This window comes from Panthera pardus, unplaced genomic scaffold (assembly GCF_024362965.1).
Source record: "Panthera pardus isolate Hobbes unplaced genomic scaffold, ASM2436296v1 HiC_scaffold_12, whole genome shotgun sequence".
NCBI classification, from domain to species: domain Eukaryota; kingdom Metazoa; phylum Chordata; class Mammalia; order Carnivora; family Felidae; genus Panthera; species Panthera pardus.
In genome coordinates, this window is record NW_026526677.1 from 96656063 (window position 1) to 96671322 (window position 15260).

A 15260-nucleotide genomic window follows, 5' to 3' on the forward strand; every position below is an offset into this window, starting at 1 on the left:
TGTCAGCCCCCCCTATAGTTGGAGAAAGGATAATTCTATAAATGGTGCTCGGGCTATTTGTCACCAAATGGAAAGAAAAAAGTGAACTTCTCCCAATCTCACACAAAAAATAAACCCTAGTAGATTAAAGCCTTAAATACACAACTTGAAATTTTGAAACTTTTAGAAGAGCTTTATGAAATGGAGGTAAGAAAGATTTATTTTAAAGTTTATTTATTTTGAGAGTGGGGGGAGGGGGAGGAGGGGCAGAGAGAGTGAGAGAGAGAACCCCAAGCAGGCTTTGTGCTGTTAGCTGATGCCACCAACTGTGAGATCATGGCCTGAGCCAAAATCAAGAGTAGGGCACTTAACTGCCTGAGCCACTCAAGTGCCCCAAATACAGATTTCTTAAAATACAGATGCCTCTAACCATTGATTGACAAATGAATTATATTAAAATTAATGTATATTCCCTGCAAAAATAGGTCAAGTAAATATAGGGTAAAAACAGTTCACAAACTGGGAGAAGATACTTTCAACCTATGTAATCATAAAGATTACAGTCCAGAATATAAAAGAAATGTATGAATAAAATGACAATGTGTCGGAAAAATGAGCAAAAGACACCAACAGATGGCACAGAAGAAGAAACACAACTGAGTCATAAACTTATGTGAAGATACTTAACCTTAACAGTAATCAAGAAAATTTAAATTAAAGACACAAGACATTGTTTCACACTCAACAGATTGGCAAAATTAAAGAAGGCTTTACAAGACCTCCTGGGCGAGGAGTCCAATCAATGGCAACTCCAACGCGTTGTCATTAAGGGAACAGGTGGACACAATCACTGTGGGAAACTGTTGGCATCATGTTGTAAAGCTGAACATCCCCTATGAGCCGGCACATCCACTCCCGGATACATACCTTGAGAAACAAAAAAGTACATGGTAGCACCGTTTGTAGTGGTAGTAATAATAATCATAACCATAATGGTAATAATAGAAACCTGAATGCCATGAAATTGTCCTTTTATAATAGAAAGGTACGTGAGTTGTGGGTTATTCCTCTAATGAACGCTGTGCAGAAGAACGAACAGGAGTGACACCTGTTAGCATGGACTGTTCTCACAATGATGATGTTGAGGGAAAAGGCAAGTCAGTAAACACGTACAGTTTGATCCATTGTATGCATAATGTGAACTCAAGAAAAAGGAAGTACTACGTTATTTGGGGATACAAACCACCACTACGTAGTGGTAAAAATATAAGGATGGAAGAATGAATGATTAAAAAGATAATAGTTAATGCAGAGGAGGGTTAAGTGCATAGGTTTAACTTATTTATTTTTGAGAAACAGAGACAAAGCGTGAGCGGGGGAGGGGCAGAGAGAGAAGGAGACACCGAATCTGAAGTAGCCTCCAGGCTCTGAGCAAGCGGTCAGCACGGAGCCTGATGCAGGGCTCGAACCCACAAACTGAGATCATGACCTCAGCTGAAGTCGGAAGCTCAACCGACTGAGCCACCCAGGAGCCCCTATTATAACTCTTTGTCTTTATTCACTCATATATATATATATATATATATATGAATAATCTTTATCTTTATTCACTCATATATATATATTTATTCACTCATACATATATATATTATGAATAATCTTTATTCACTCATATATATATATTTATTCACTCATATATATATTATATATATTATATATATATTCACTCATATATATATTTATTCACTCATATATATATTTTTTTCACTCATATATATATGATGAGATATATGATATATATCACATATATCATGATATATATCATACATAATAATATATGATTATTATACATATTATATATATATTTCACAACAAATATATATACAATATATTTCACAACAAAAAATTTAAACATTTACAATTCTGCAAAGTGCATATTTGGGCATTATTTACAAACATGCATCTCAAAGCTTTTTCATAAATCAGAAGCCACCTTCAAAAGCAAGAATAACATTAACTGTAGAGAATCTTCTTCATTTGCTGGTATTTGCCTGATGATTCTAGAATTCCTGGATAAGTACCTAAAATTTTCAAAAATAATGAAGCTTATTCTATCACTTTGCTTCCAGTCAGATATTACTACGTAATAATTATTTAAAGCCTCATCCTTTAAACATTTATGTGTGCTTTATAGTATGTGTACGCGTAAACTAGCACTGAGATCTCATTTGTCCACCAAAACAATACTAAATTGAGGAGGCATGCCCCCCAAACGCCTCACTGGTTGGGCAATTAAAACATTTAGAGACCACGGCTCAGGAAACAGGCAGTGTTTCTTTCACTGGAGGCAGCTAAGGGTCTCCTGCGCACCTGTTTCAAATGCCACCTCCTGGACATAACCTCCGGGATTCTGATTCAGTTAGTATGAAGAGAGACCCCGGCACATGTAGTTTGAATCCGCACTGCGGGCTTTTCTAATGGAAGCGGCTCTCCCGCCACAATTCTGCTATACGTTGACACAACAGGCAAGCCACATCTTTAGAGAGCTGTGTCCCCAGACTGTGCAGAACTGCTTTTACCGAACTGAACCTCGGCGTGATGCCACTGACTTGCACGGAGGGGCTCCGTAAGCAAGAAATGGCCCCTTTCACCTCGTGCCAGTACCTGGAATGAAGCTGTAATTGACGGGATAAGGCGTGTAGAGGGAGATCGCGGAGCCTAGTACAGAGTGTGTTTTCAATAAATGGTGGCTGCTGCTTGTTATAATTCTGTTTTATGTATTAATTCTTCTGATGAGAGCACTTAGGGAGTGCAAGTTCTTTTAGTCTAGAAGAATTGCGCTATTCTTTATAGCACAGCAATTTGGCAGTGTGGTTCTTAGTTCAATTTATTTTGATACTCGGTTTAAATGGCTGTCAGAGCTGACAAAATGTACCTCCCGCAGATATGTAGATCTCAACAGAGGAAGTGAATCATTGGTTGGACTTAATGATTATACCTATTTTTTTCTGCCTCATTTACCAGTTATTCTAAGCAGTTTGGTTTTTCTTTTTTTAAAATAGACACTCAATTAAGTGACTTTTGCATTGTTTTCTAGGGAGCTTGGAACCAAATTAGTGACTCGTATCACCTAGGTAGACTTTCATCGTGTGCAAAAAAGCATCTCATTTTTCATACTGTTTTATATTCTAACCCTTTTTTTCTCACCTACTTCTTTTTTTAAAGTTTACTTATTTTCAGAGAGAGAGAGAGAGCGAGAGAGCATGTGCGCATGAGCAGGGGAGGGGCAGAGAGAGAGGGAGAAAGAGAGGATCCCAAGCAGGCTCCACACTGTCACCACAGAGCCCAGCTCGGGACTTGAACCCATGAGCAGCGAGATTATGACCTGAGCCGAAGCTGGATGCTCGATCTACTGAGCCACCCAGGTGCCCCTCACCAACTTCTAAATAATGCTACTTTTGGGTTATTTCGTTGGAAGAGGAAGAGAGGAAAGAGAGCGTGAGGGGGAACGTGGCTGAGAGCAGACATGAGCAGACAGGAGGGACCCAAGTGTCTGTCAAACTCCAGCTCGTACATGCCCCTGTTGCGATAATCAGAAATCGGGGTCAGATATCCCATCCCTGTTATAGTCCCCCATGGGTGTTTCACTCTCTGATGGATATTTATCCGCAAATTCTCTATTCATCACATAAATGTTACCAAATTAATAACCACTGTTGTGGAGAATTACCTGTTATTTTTGCTTATAAAGTGGTCTCCATTGCTTCGTAAAAGCTTTCGAGACGCATCTTTTCAATTGGGGAAAGTGTCCAAGTGTTCAAAGAGGAGCAGTCCTTACCCCATTTCTCTTGGATTCTTCTTGCGAACTTAGAAAAACTAATTTTAATTAATCTTTAAATTTTCACTGCTTGAATTTTCGTAGGCTAAACTAATTGTTACCATTCCAACTAGTCTTAAGAGAACTTGGTGAGGATCACGGTTTTGAAAAGAAGTTTCTATTTTTACTTGCTGGTTCAGAGCACATTGTCATCTTCCATTTCTACCTGCTGGTAACATTTAGCCAAAAATATCCAAGAACAGTAATAATGGGTCTGAAATGACTGTGTTTACCTAATTTTTAATAAATGAAAGCTACCCATTTTCTTTTTATCAATGCTTCACTGTTTTTAATGGCTTTTAATTTCTCACGCTTTTTTTGGAAAGCTTGCATGCTTAATCATTTTCCTTTTTAAATTTTTTTTTTTTTTTTAATTTTAGAGAGAGCGTGCCCGTGAATGGAGCAGGGGCACAGGGTGAGAGAATCCCAAGCAGGCTTCATGCTCCGCACAGAACCCATCACGGGGGCTTGATCCCATGACCCTGGGACCATGACCGGAACCAAAATCAAGAGTCAGACCCCCAACTGATTGAGTCACCCAGGCGCCCCAATCATTTTCCTTTTTAAATAGTACTTCAGCATTCAGAAACACCAGCAAGCTTTTTGGGAGAATATTCCCCAAAGAGATATCTGCATGAGTGCTTTTACAGTAAGTGGCCTAGTATTTTTAAGATGTTAACAACTTCACTGATTTGGTCCCCCCTCAGGTTGCAGTTAAAATTAGCCGGGGGAAAAAATGACTCATACACTTTACAGGGCAGACGAGTAGTATTGGAGAATGGTGGACGAGTAAAACGGGTTTTGAGGTAATTAATGGTATGAGCCGTCCCTGACAATGAAAAGGCGTGTTATGCTACAAGAAGAAATGTATTCTTATACCCTCTTAATAATCGGTAAGGTCAGGAAGGAAAGAGAACTAGTAAAAGCCAGTTTTACTGGCGTTCACATAAAGGCAATTCTCTACCAGCTTCTCTCAGGCACGTCCACCATACAAGGTTAATTGATGACCTTGATGGTAAAGATTAGAAAAAACCCTACTGTGTGCTCACTGTATGCAAAGCCGCATGTGAAGTGACTCAGACTGGTCACTTCACTAAACACTCTGAACAATCACAGGGGATAATTGTATTATCCCTATTTTCTAGAATCTATAGGTTCTCAGAAAGATTAAATGAGTTGCCTAAGATCTTCTCGTACTCGACACAGCTGGCCACTCGGTCCCACTTCAAATACCCCCTTTCCTGGCTACAGTCATACTTCCTCTTGACTTTTCCTCGGCGTCTTCTGGGCTATTCCTCAGTTTCCTCTGGTAATTTCCTCCCTCCCTTCCTCCCCTCGAAATGTTGATCCTGTAGATTCTCAGGCCCCTTGAGATTGAGGCTCTTTTATTCTCTCTCCATTCTGTCTGAAATTTAAAATGCCATCTAAATGTATATGATTCCTATATCTGTTTCATCACCACCCCAGACTAGTCTGACGAGTTCCTGTCATAGATCTTACTGCCTACTCGACACCTTTACTTGGATCTCTTACAGACAGCTCACGCGCATCATGTACAAAACTCAACACTTGATTTCTCCCTGAGACTATTTCTCACGAGGTTTCTCCGTCTCGGTGAATGACATCATCATCCACCCAGCTGTACACGCCAGAAGCCTTTTTTTATTTCTATCTTCCTCCCGCCTTCAAATCCAACATATGACCTCGTGTCATGGCCTGTGCCTCTAAAATGGAGCTCAACGCCCTCCATTTCTTTTCACATCCTTGGTCCTTAGGCTTTTGCCAACACTCCAGCCCCGCACTAATACTCTTATACGTCCTGCTCCCTCCTCTCTCCAAATCCATTCTCCATATAGTATTTGGAATTTTTTTTAAGGCAGGGAGGGGCACAGGGAGAGAGAGAGAGAGAGAGAGAGAGAGAGAGAATCTCAAGCAGGCTCCACACCCAACGCCAAGACTGATGCAGGCTTACGACTGTGAGACTAAGCCAAAATCAAGAGTCGAACACTCGAGTGAGCCACCCAGGCATGGTCTTTGGAATTATTTTTAAAATGTAAAGGGGGGGAAGTGGTGATAAATAGGCAGAGCCGGAGGATTTTTAGGATTAGAGGATTTTCTATACGATACTCTAGCGGTGGGTACATGCTTCAAATCTGCCCCTTGTCAAAGCCCATCGGATGTACAGCACCAAGATCGAGCCCTAATGTGAACTATGGATTCCGGGTGACGTGTTACCGTAGGGTCATGGATTGTAACAAACGAACCACTCTGGTGGGGGGCACTGATAGTGGGGAGGCTGGGCAAGTGTGTGGGCAGGGGGTATTTGGGAAATCTGTGCACCTGCCACTCAGTTTTGCTGTGAACCTAAAACCGCTCTAAAAATATTATTTAAAGGATAAATTGGATGATACCACTCTCCCTGCTTACAATCTTCTAGTGGCTTACAACTTGCCTCCGAAATAAAATCCAGATGCCTTTTTGTGGCTGCCAAGACCCCTACCTTTCTCTCCAACCCCAGCTATGCCAGCCTCGAACCTTCCACCCACGCTGGCGTCTCCTCTCTGTGAACAAACCCCTCTCGTGTCTTGGAGTTTGCCTTTCCTCCAGCCTCTCTCTGCAATGCCTCTTGGGACATCCCCTCCTTCATCCTTCCTTGTTTCCTCCTTTTTTCTCAAATCTCAACTGAAGATTGATGCTGTCTCAGAGGGCTTTCCTGACCCCTGTATCGAAATGAGAGCTCCGCCCCCATGTTTTCTTGTAACCTCCTATCCGTTTTCTTCACAGGACTTTCCTCCATTGCAAATTCTATCTTCATCCGTTTGCCTGTTTATTATTGCTCTGTCCCACTGAACTGTAAATTCCATTGAGGGCAGGGACTGGATCTGTTTTCAGTTACCACCGTAGACCTGAGGTCTTGTACGAAGTAGGCAAGCGGTAAATATTTGACGAACCAACGAACGCGTGAATGTACATCTGGCTAGTAAGCGGTGCAGGCAGGATTCAAACCCAGAATCTGACTCTGGAATCTGTGTTGTGACCTCTAATGCTATGAGTAAAAGTAATTCGTCTTTGGTGGAATTGTAGTGTGAAGTTAATTTTAGTATAAAATCTAAAATTCTTTTAAAATGCAATAATCCATATGCTAACCCTTCCGTGACAAGAGAGTCATGCTTGATTGGCCTGTGCCCTGCAAATAAACAGTGAGGCTGGATAACATCAAGGCCATATTTGGCGTTTTGCTTATTACTGAGATGCCCAGACAAGGTCCCCTGCAATGATTCTATCAACTCTATTAAGTTTTCTGTGAAAGCACATCAAATGACTTTGGGAAAGTTACTTAACCGGTTTCGACCGTTCGTTCTTCACCTACAAGATGGGGAAAGAGCTACTTCACGGGATCATTTAGGTGGACTGAAGGAAATCAGAGATGAAAAGTCCTCACGGTGGGGTTAGTCTACGGCGGGCAGGTAGTAAATGTAGGTCTCTCTCTCTCTCTTTTTTAAAGTCTTAATTCTTCAGTTGACTGAAAAACTCTAATCATTAGGGCTAACTAACCAGGGATCCTTTTTAAAACTATTTCTAAGTTCCGACATGGTTCAGAGTTGCTGGAGTAACATGCCAAGTCCTCAGAAACTAATGATACAGGGAGAGGTAGGAAGGAGGCTTGCCCACGCAGGGGACCTTTGATATCTGCAGGCAGGTTCCGGGTCCGGACAGACCGCATTCTAAATCCATACTGAGTTCAGAGTCTATGTCACCGGCAGCTCCAGCCCCAGTTTGAAGTCCGTACCATTCCAAGAATTTGTGTTTGTTTCCTGAGTTTACATTTCCCCGCCATGTACATTTCCCAAGGCACAGCTTTGAGGAATGTACGAGAAAAATAGGGAAACTTACCTGTTCTTTTCTCAGTTACCTTTTCAAGAGAAGTTTGATTCGGCTCATTGATTCTGCCTTGAACAACAACACCACAAAGTGAGACAAACACTGGTATTTAGGGATGGGAAATTTTCCTTCTTTCTTTCTTTTCTATCGTCTCACAGGACTTTGCTCTCCAGGATTTGCCAAGTCCTCTATTTCATGTGCTTAATGAAAGTCTTGGGTCCCACTTCTCTTGAGATCGATTTGAGAGGATCATAATGCTTTCCTAACAAAAAATGTCAGAATTTCTTTTCTGCCTCTCAGGCTTTGGATGTTATCGTGACAAAACTGGACAAGCTGGCGGAGGAAGCCACAGAATTTTTAGAGAATCTGGAAGTGTTAAAAAATGGAATTGAATGGATTTAAAAATTTTTAATGTGTAATTGAAGTATAGTTGACATGTACTATGAAATCAGTTTCGGGTGTAAAACATAGTGACTCAACAATTCTACATCTCATGAAATGCTCCCTACAGGTAGTGCATTACAGTATCATTGGCTACATTCCCTATGCTGTACTTTTCATCCTCGCAATGTATTTATTTTATAACTGCAAGTTTGTACCTCTTAACCCCCTTCACCTATTTTGCCCATCCCCCCGCCCCCTCCCCCGCCTTGGCAACCACCAGTTTGTTCTCTACACTTATGAGTCTGTTTCTCTGTTGTTGTAGTTGTTGCTGTTTGGTCCTGCGTTTTGCTTTTCAGATTCCACACAGCAGGGAGATCGGATGATACCTGTCTTTTTCTGCCTGACTGATTTCACTTAGCATAATATCCTCTAGGTCCATCCAGGTTGTTGCAAATGGCAGGGTCTTGTTCTTTTAATGGCTGAGTAACATTCCACCACATATATATCACTCTTCCTTATCCATTCATCTATGGACGGACACTTGGGCTGCCTCCATATCTTGGCTGTTGTAAATAATGCTGCCATACAGATAGGGGTGCGACATATCTTTCCAAATTGGTGCTTCCGTTTTCCTCAGGGACATACCTAGAACTGAAATGACCTAATCGTATGGTACTTCTATTTGTAGTTTTCTTGAGGACATTTTATACTGCTTTCCACGGTGGCACAATAGATTCCTAGTGCCTTCTGACTCCAGGACAATTAAATAGACCACTTGCTAAATACTCTTTTTGGAGGAGAAAAACTTAGAGCTAAGTACTACAGATTTTAAGATTTATCATAAAGGTATTATTTCCTTATAAGTCACTCTGAGGCTTTAGCCTGCTGGACATACACGCCCACTGTAAAATTAATGAAGCCTCACCTGCCTTTGTTGACTGGAACTTGGTCAAAGGGAATGGCCAGGGAAATAGTTTTATAACATCCTAGGGCAAAATTATTGGTGCTTCTGATGTCTCTTCTGGATTGGCTTTACGATTTGTTTACTTACCGTTCAAGGTAATCAGTTCCATTTTTTAATTTCTAAAATCAGGTAAGTTTATTCCAAGGGTAATTGTATCGAGACACTTTGTACTTTTCTTCACATCAGTTTAGTGTCCGCGAGGAACATTTTATTACAGTCAAACTCTCTTCTTCAGGGCAATCCTGTCTTTTACATTTCATTTTTTGGTTCTGGGCTCCATTCGATTTTTACTCACAGAATTAAATCTGAGGGAGTCATCGTTCTGCTTTTTATAGTGTTTCTAAGTATCTCAGAAAGACAAGATCATTCTCTCCTACCTTTTAATAAAATCTACTGAGGGGTTTTAGTAAAAGTGAACGTTCCTTTTTTGACATTTTTGGAAAGGGAAGAAATACTTTCGATGCCACCTGCTCAGTCTGGCTCCCTCCGGCTCCCAGGAGAAGTCAGGGCCAGCCCCGGCCCCCATGTGCTCACTGCCTCCTTCACTGGCGCTTTGTTAACGCACCAGAAGGAAACGTTTCCTGTCTTGACTTCACAAGGCTGAAAGGTTCTGCTAGTCTCGTTTTTCCAACCTGGGTGCCTGTACACCCTTCTGGTGAGAGGGAAAACCCCAGAATGGGATTGGAATAGACAATGCAGGGACCGGTGAAAATGCATCCATTGACAATTGTTTGCACCGATAAAACAGCCCCAGGAGGACTTTGTCAGTGATCAGTGACTCCGGTTCAGGTTTTGGGGTGGCATTTAAAGAACCCACTTCTAAGATTAGCCTCGAAGAGAAGGAATTTTGTTGTTTTTGTTGTTTCTGTAACAGAGCACCGCAGAATGATACTTTTTGGTAGAAGACTTAGAATTTGCACCCACACATCTTGTGACATTTTATTATAAAATTAAAAAAAATCACCATCCAATTTTAAGCTCGATAGTTGCATCCTCCCATCAAAATATAGAAAACTCAAAAGCAGAGGAAATAGAAATAGCACTGATATGGCTGTGACACACTGATGTAGCTGTGAGGTCCTTCGGTTTCTATGAGTCGTGGGTGCCTCTTTGGAGGGCTACCAGGAAAGTTGAGTTTTGATGAATCTGTGTTTCTCGAGTATAATGCCTAGAAATACAACGAGGTCTTCACATGTTATGACTGTTGGAAACTGCTTTTCCTAAAATAAAAAGTATTTAGGCTAAAATTAACCAACTCAGGAAACAAGAGATGTTGGCAGGGATGCAGAGAAAAAGGATCCCTTTTGCACTGCTGGTGGGAATGCAAACTGGTGCAGCCACTCTGGAAAACAGTATGGAGGTTCCTCAAAAAATTAAAAATAGAACTGCCCTACGATCCAGCAATTGCACTACTAGGTGTTTATCCAAAGGATACAAGAGTGCTGATTCGAAGGGGCACATGCACTCCAATGTTTATAGCACTACCAACAGTAGCCAAACTGTGGAAAGAGCCCAAATCTTTCCATATCAACTGATGAATGGATAAAGAAGATGTGGTGTGTATATACACACGCATACACACACACACACACACGGTGGAATATTGGCGATCAAAAAGAATGAAAACTTGCCATTTGTAACAATGTGGATGGAACTAGAATGTATTATGCTAAGCGAACTAAGTCAATCAGAGAAAAATAAGTATCATGTGATTTCAGTCACATGTGGAATTTAAGAAACAAAACAGATGAACATAGGAGAAAGGAAGGAAAAATAAGACAAAAACAGAGAGGGAGGCAAAACTATAAGAGACTCTTAAATACAGAGAACAAACTGAGGGTTGCCAGCAGGGTGCTGGGTGAGGGGGATGGGCTAAATGGGTGATGGGCATTAAGGAGGGCACTTGTTGGGATGAACACTGGGTGTTCTACGTAAGTGATGAATCACGGAATTCTACTTCTGAAACAATTATTACACTATATGTTAACTAACTTGGATTTAAATAAAGTTAAAAAAATATTAAAAACAAAACAGAAATATTTAGACTTGTATGATGATGTGTTTCCCTATGATTTAGGCAGCCTGGGCTTTCCGGACAATTTGCTTAAATAGCGTGCATTTAAACTGATCACAATCGTTGAGTAAATGGTTCACTGTGGTCCACAGGTAGGATTCCCCTCCCTCTGTTGACTTGGTTCTTGGATTCCACTTACCTACTGAAATTAATTGCTTATGAGGAGGACCCGGATAAAAGTGCGATTTGAAAATGCTAACACGTGGGAGATGTGAACAAATTCCCAGTGGCCGAACATCTCTAGACTCTGCTAATCTTGAATTACTATTCAGAATACTCTTACAGCTCTTCTCTGCTTCATTTTATGCCTTGAATATTCTGATACAACACCTAGGTGCTTTCACATTATGTGTTCAATCATTTGGTCCTTGTCGAATTAGTTTGCCAAATTGCTTTCTGATCGGGACTCTTCAGGAGAGCAGACTCCCTCTTTGGTGTGCACGCAGGTATTCCTTAATAGCATTTTGCTCTCATCAATACGGAGACGCATGGAGAGGATGATTGAATATCCACTTGTAACGCCTTGATTTGAATGGTCCACGTAGATATGAACCAGGTCAGCCAGTTGCAGTAAGCATGTTATGGCAGGTAAGACAAAAATACTGGGAACCATGCATTTTCTGCCTTTGGTTAACATATAATTAATAGCATATTTCTATGTGAGTATAGTCTTTCCATCAAAAACTTCCACAAGTTCTGGACAGATCCAATGGAAAGATTTTTTTTCAAGGCCTTGAGTAAAGAAATATGGTCTCCTTTTTGATAAAAACAGATATCTGCCCAACTGGAATAGGGTACTATCTGTGGAATTTTGTACCCTAAACTATCCCATGAAGAAATTCAAGAGTTAGAGGGGAAATTTCAAGACTTCTGTGTCCAGGTTCTTTGTTTCTAAAGGGCTTCAAAGACATAAAAGGTTGCTATCATTCTAATCGTCTCATTACAAGTTGGAAATGATGAGCTAAACCTACAGGCATGAGAACACATGTGTGGGTGGGTAGGGTTTTTTCTTCAGTTAGTACTTTAGGCTGATAATTTGTGCCATACAACTTCGAGTTAACGCTCTTCCTCCGATTTCTCTGTCAAAACACAGCATGATTTAGGACTGAACGCTATTAAATATACGTAGAAAAGCATCGAAAGGTATGGAAGATGCTGTATGAGTGTAAGGTACTGAGATTTCATCTGATGGGAGAATATCTTAGTTTCAAAACTCTTTCGCAGTCAATGCAATACAACAGTAGATTAAACAGTAGCTAACCCAGAGGCTACACGCAAACAGAAACAACAAAATGTACAGTGAACGTTCTTCCTTCATTTGCTTCCTTAGCAAATAGAATTTGATTGCCAAGTTCTTCACAGAACGATGAGTCTTTTGTGTTTTATTTCTATCTATAGACACAGAGATCTGTCCCTCTGCCATGGAGATGTTGTCTTACAGGAGGATCGTATTTCAGCAAACATAATTAAACCATCACAAACAGAGCCTTCCATTAGTCAGACCAGAGTTATTGCTGTTGTGCCTCAGACGCATATGAAAGTATTTCACATTCCGCTGGGGGAAAAGAAAGACCACTAAATATTTCATGGGTTTTTCCTGATCAGATTGTTTATTTCTCAACATTTTAAAGAGATACTTAATTTTTCCCGACAGCTATTTTCGTCAACGCGTTAGAGAAATAGATATTAAGGGCAAAATTTGCATGGGATGACAAAAGCTGGTATTTTCCTGGAATGATGCTTACTGTGTGCATTAAAATAAATCTCACACTGTTCTCCAGAAAATGTCCTTGGCATTTGGTGTGTTCTCTAAAGCTATATTCTGGTAATGTTCTGCATCTAAGGTTCCGGGCAGGGGGAGAAATCATGTTTCGATTGGTGTGGTTCAATATACATTTGGGTTTCATGCAAAAAATAAAAAGACACTAGAGGGCGCTATTTGATTTTCTTTTTCACTGTGTTGTGCCGCACTGCCAGTGCATAGGGGCGCTGAAAAATGCCCTGTTCTCCTAACCAGGGCCAAATTGCAATGAAATATAGGGTAAAGAAGTAGCTGAGTTCCAGGAGAGAGGCTAGGAGCTTCACAATGGGGTAGAGGCTAAATTCAGAATTAGTAAATAAGTAATTCTTTATTACCTCAAACCTACATGATTATCCCCTTTTGATAATTCCTTTGGTCAAATTTTATTAGGGGGCACCTGGGTAGCTCAGTTGGTTAAGCGTCCGACTTCGGCTCAGGTCATGATCTCACAGCTCGCGAGTTCGAGCCCCGCGTCGGGCTCTGTGCGACAGCTCGCAGACCGGAGCCTGCTTCGGGTTCTGTGTCTCCCTCTCTCTCTGCCCCTCCCCTGCTCGTGTGCTCTCTCATAATGAATAAATGTTAAAAAAAATTTTTTTAAAAAAGAAATTTTATTAGATTTCAAGCTCTCACTAAATGTCAAATGGTTCTAAAAATAGAATATTAGACAATGTAAAACAATTAATGCTCTCAAGTTTTGCCACCAGGATTTTGAGTAGTGCACACATCTACTACTGGTTAAGAAACTAATTATAGAATTCCCAATTGTCAGAAATGCCAGACCCCACGATGTTGTTCTTTTTGATATCAGACAAATACCAGGTTAATAAGATTCCCAATTAGCTTCCTTTTTAACCTTTGCTAAGCAAGTGCTCTTTTTTCCTCCCCTTCCTTGAGGCAAATCTTTTTGAGTGGCAGGAAAAGGCAATGTTCTGGAGTCAATCTAAATATATACTGCCGTATGATTTACATTTGTATGGTGTCATTTTCTAACACAAGAATATTTGAAAAGAAGCTTCATAGTCTCCTTTTACAGAGAGGAAAGTTGAGGCATCACCCTGTCGAATGATTCGTTTCAAGCAGAGAATTAGTAGAAGCATCAGGATCACCATCCAGTTCTGCCTTCCTGACGGTCTTGGGTTTTAGTTCTGTAAAACTATCTCCCTTTAACACAGACAGGAATGACTGACTCAAAGATAACATGACAGCTGTCACCCTGGATTTCCAGTTCTTCTGTCCTCCAGGCTCACCGGAAGCTCATCCTTCCCTGCTCTCAGTTAGTTTCCAGCCGTGCAACACGCTGGACATTTCACCGCGGACGACGAAATGGGAACAGAAGTGATCTGGTGTCCTTTCCAGGGTGTGAGTCTCCACATTCTCCCCCCCACTTGCCTCGGTGAACCCCAAAGCTTTGTGTTGATAATGAAAACAAAAGCATCAAAAGATAATGAAATCTCAAGAGACAACAAGTGTTGGCGAGAACGTGGAGAAAAGAGAGCCTTGGTGGGAATGAGATCAGGGCAGCCACCGTGGAAAACAGTATGGCGGTTCCTCAAAAAAGCGAATACTAGAACGAGCATACAATCCAGCAATGCCACTTCTGGGTACTTACGCAGAGGAAACAGCAACACCAGTTGGGAAAGATATCTGCACCCCTATGTTCATCGCAGCATTCCTCACAATAGCCAACATATGGAAAAAACTTGAGTCTATCAGTGGACAGATGGATAAAGAATGAGTGATACACACACACACACACACAGTATTTTTTAGCCACAAAATAAAGAGGGAAATCCTGTCATTTGCAACAACATGGATGGACCTGGAGGGCATTATGCTAAGTGAAATAAATCAAAGTCAAATACCGCATAATCTCACTTATACATAGATTCATTATTTTGAGAGAGAGAGAGAGCACGCACATGTGAGTTGGGGAGGGGCAGAGAGAGAGGGAGACAGAGAATCCCAAGCAGGCTCCAGGCTCTGAGCTGTCAGCACAGAGCCGGACGCGGGGCTTGAACCCACAAACTGTGAGACCATGACCCGAGCCAAAATCAAGAGTCAGACAACCAACTGGACCACCTAGAATTTAAAAAAAAAAAAAAAAAAAAAAAAAAACAGCAAAGAAAGAAAGAAAAAAGAGCTCACAGATACACAGAATTGCCAGAGGTGGTGGGGGGGGGGGGGTCAGTGGCAAAATGAGTGAAGGTGGTCAGAATGTACAAATGTCCAGTTATCAAATAAGTCCTGGGCATGTAATGGACAGCATAGTGACCATAGTTCATAATACTGCGTTGTATAT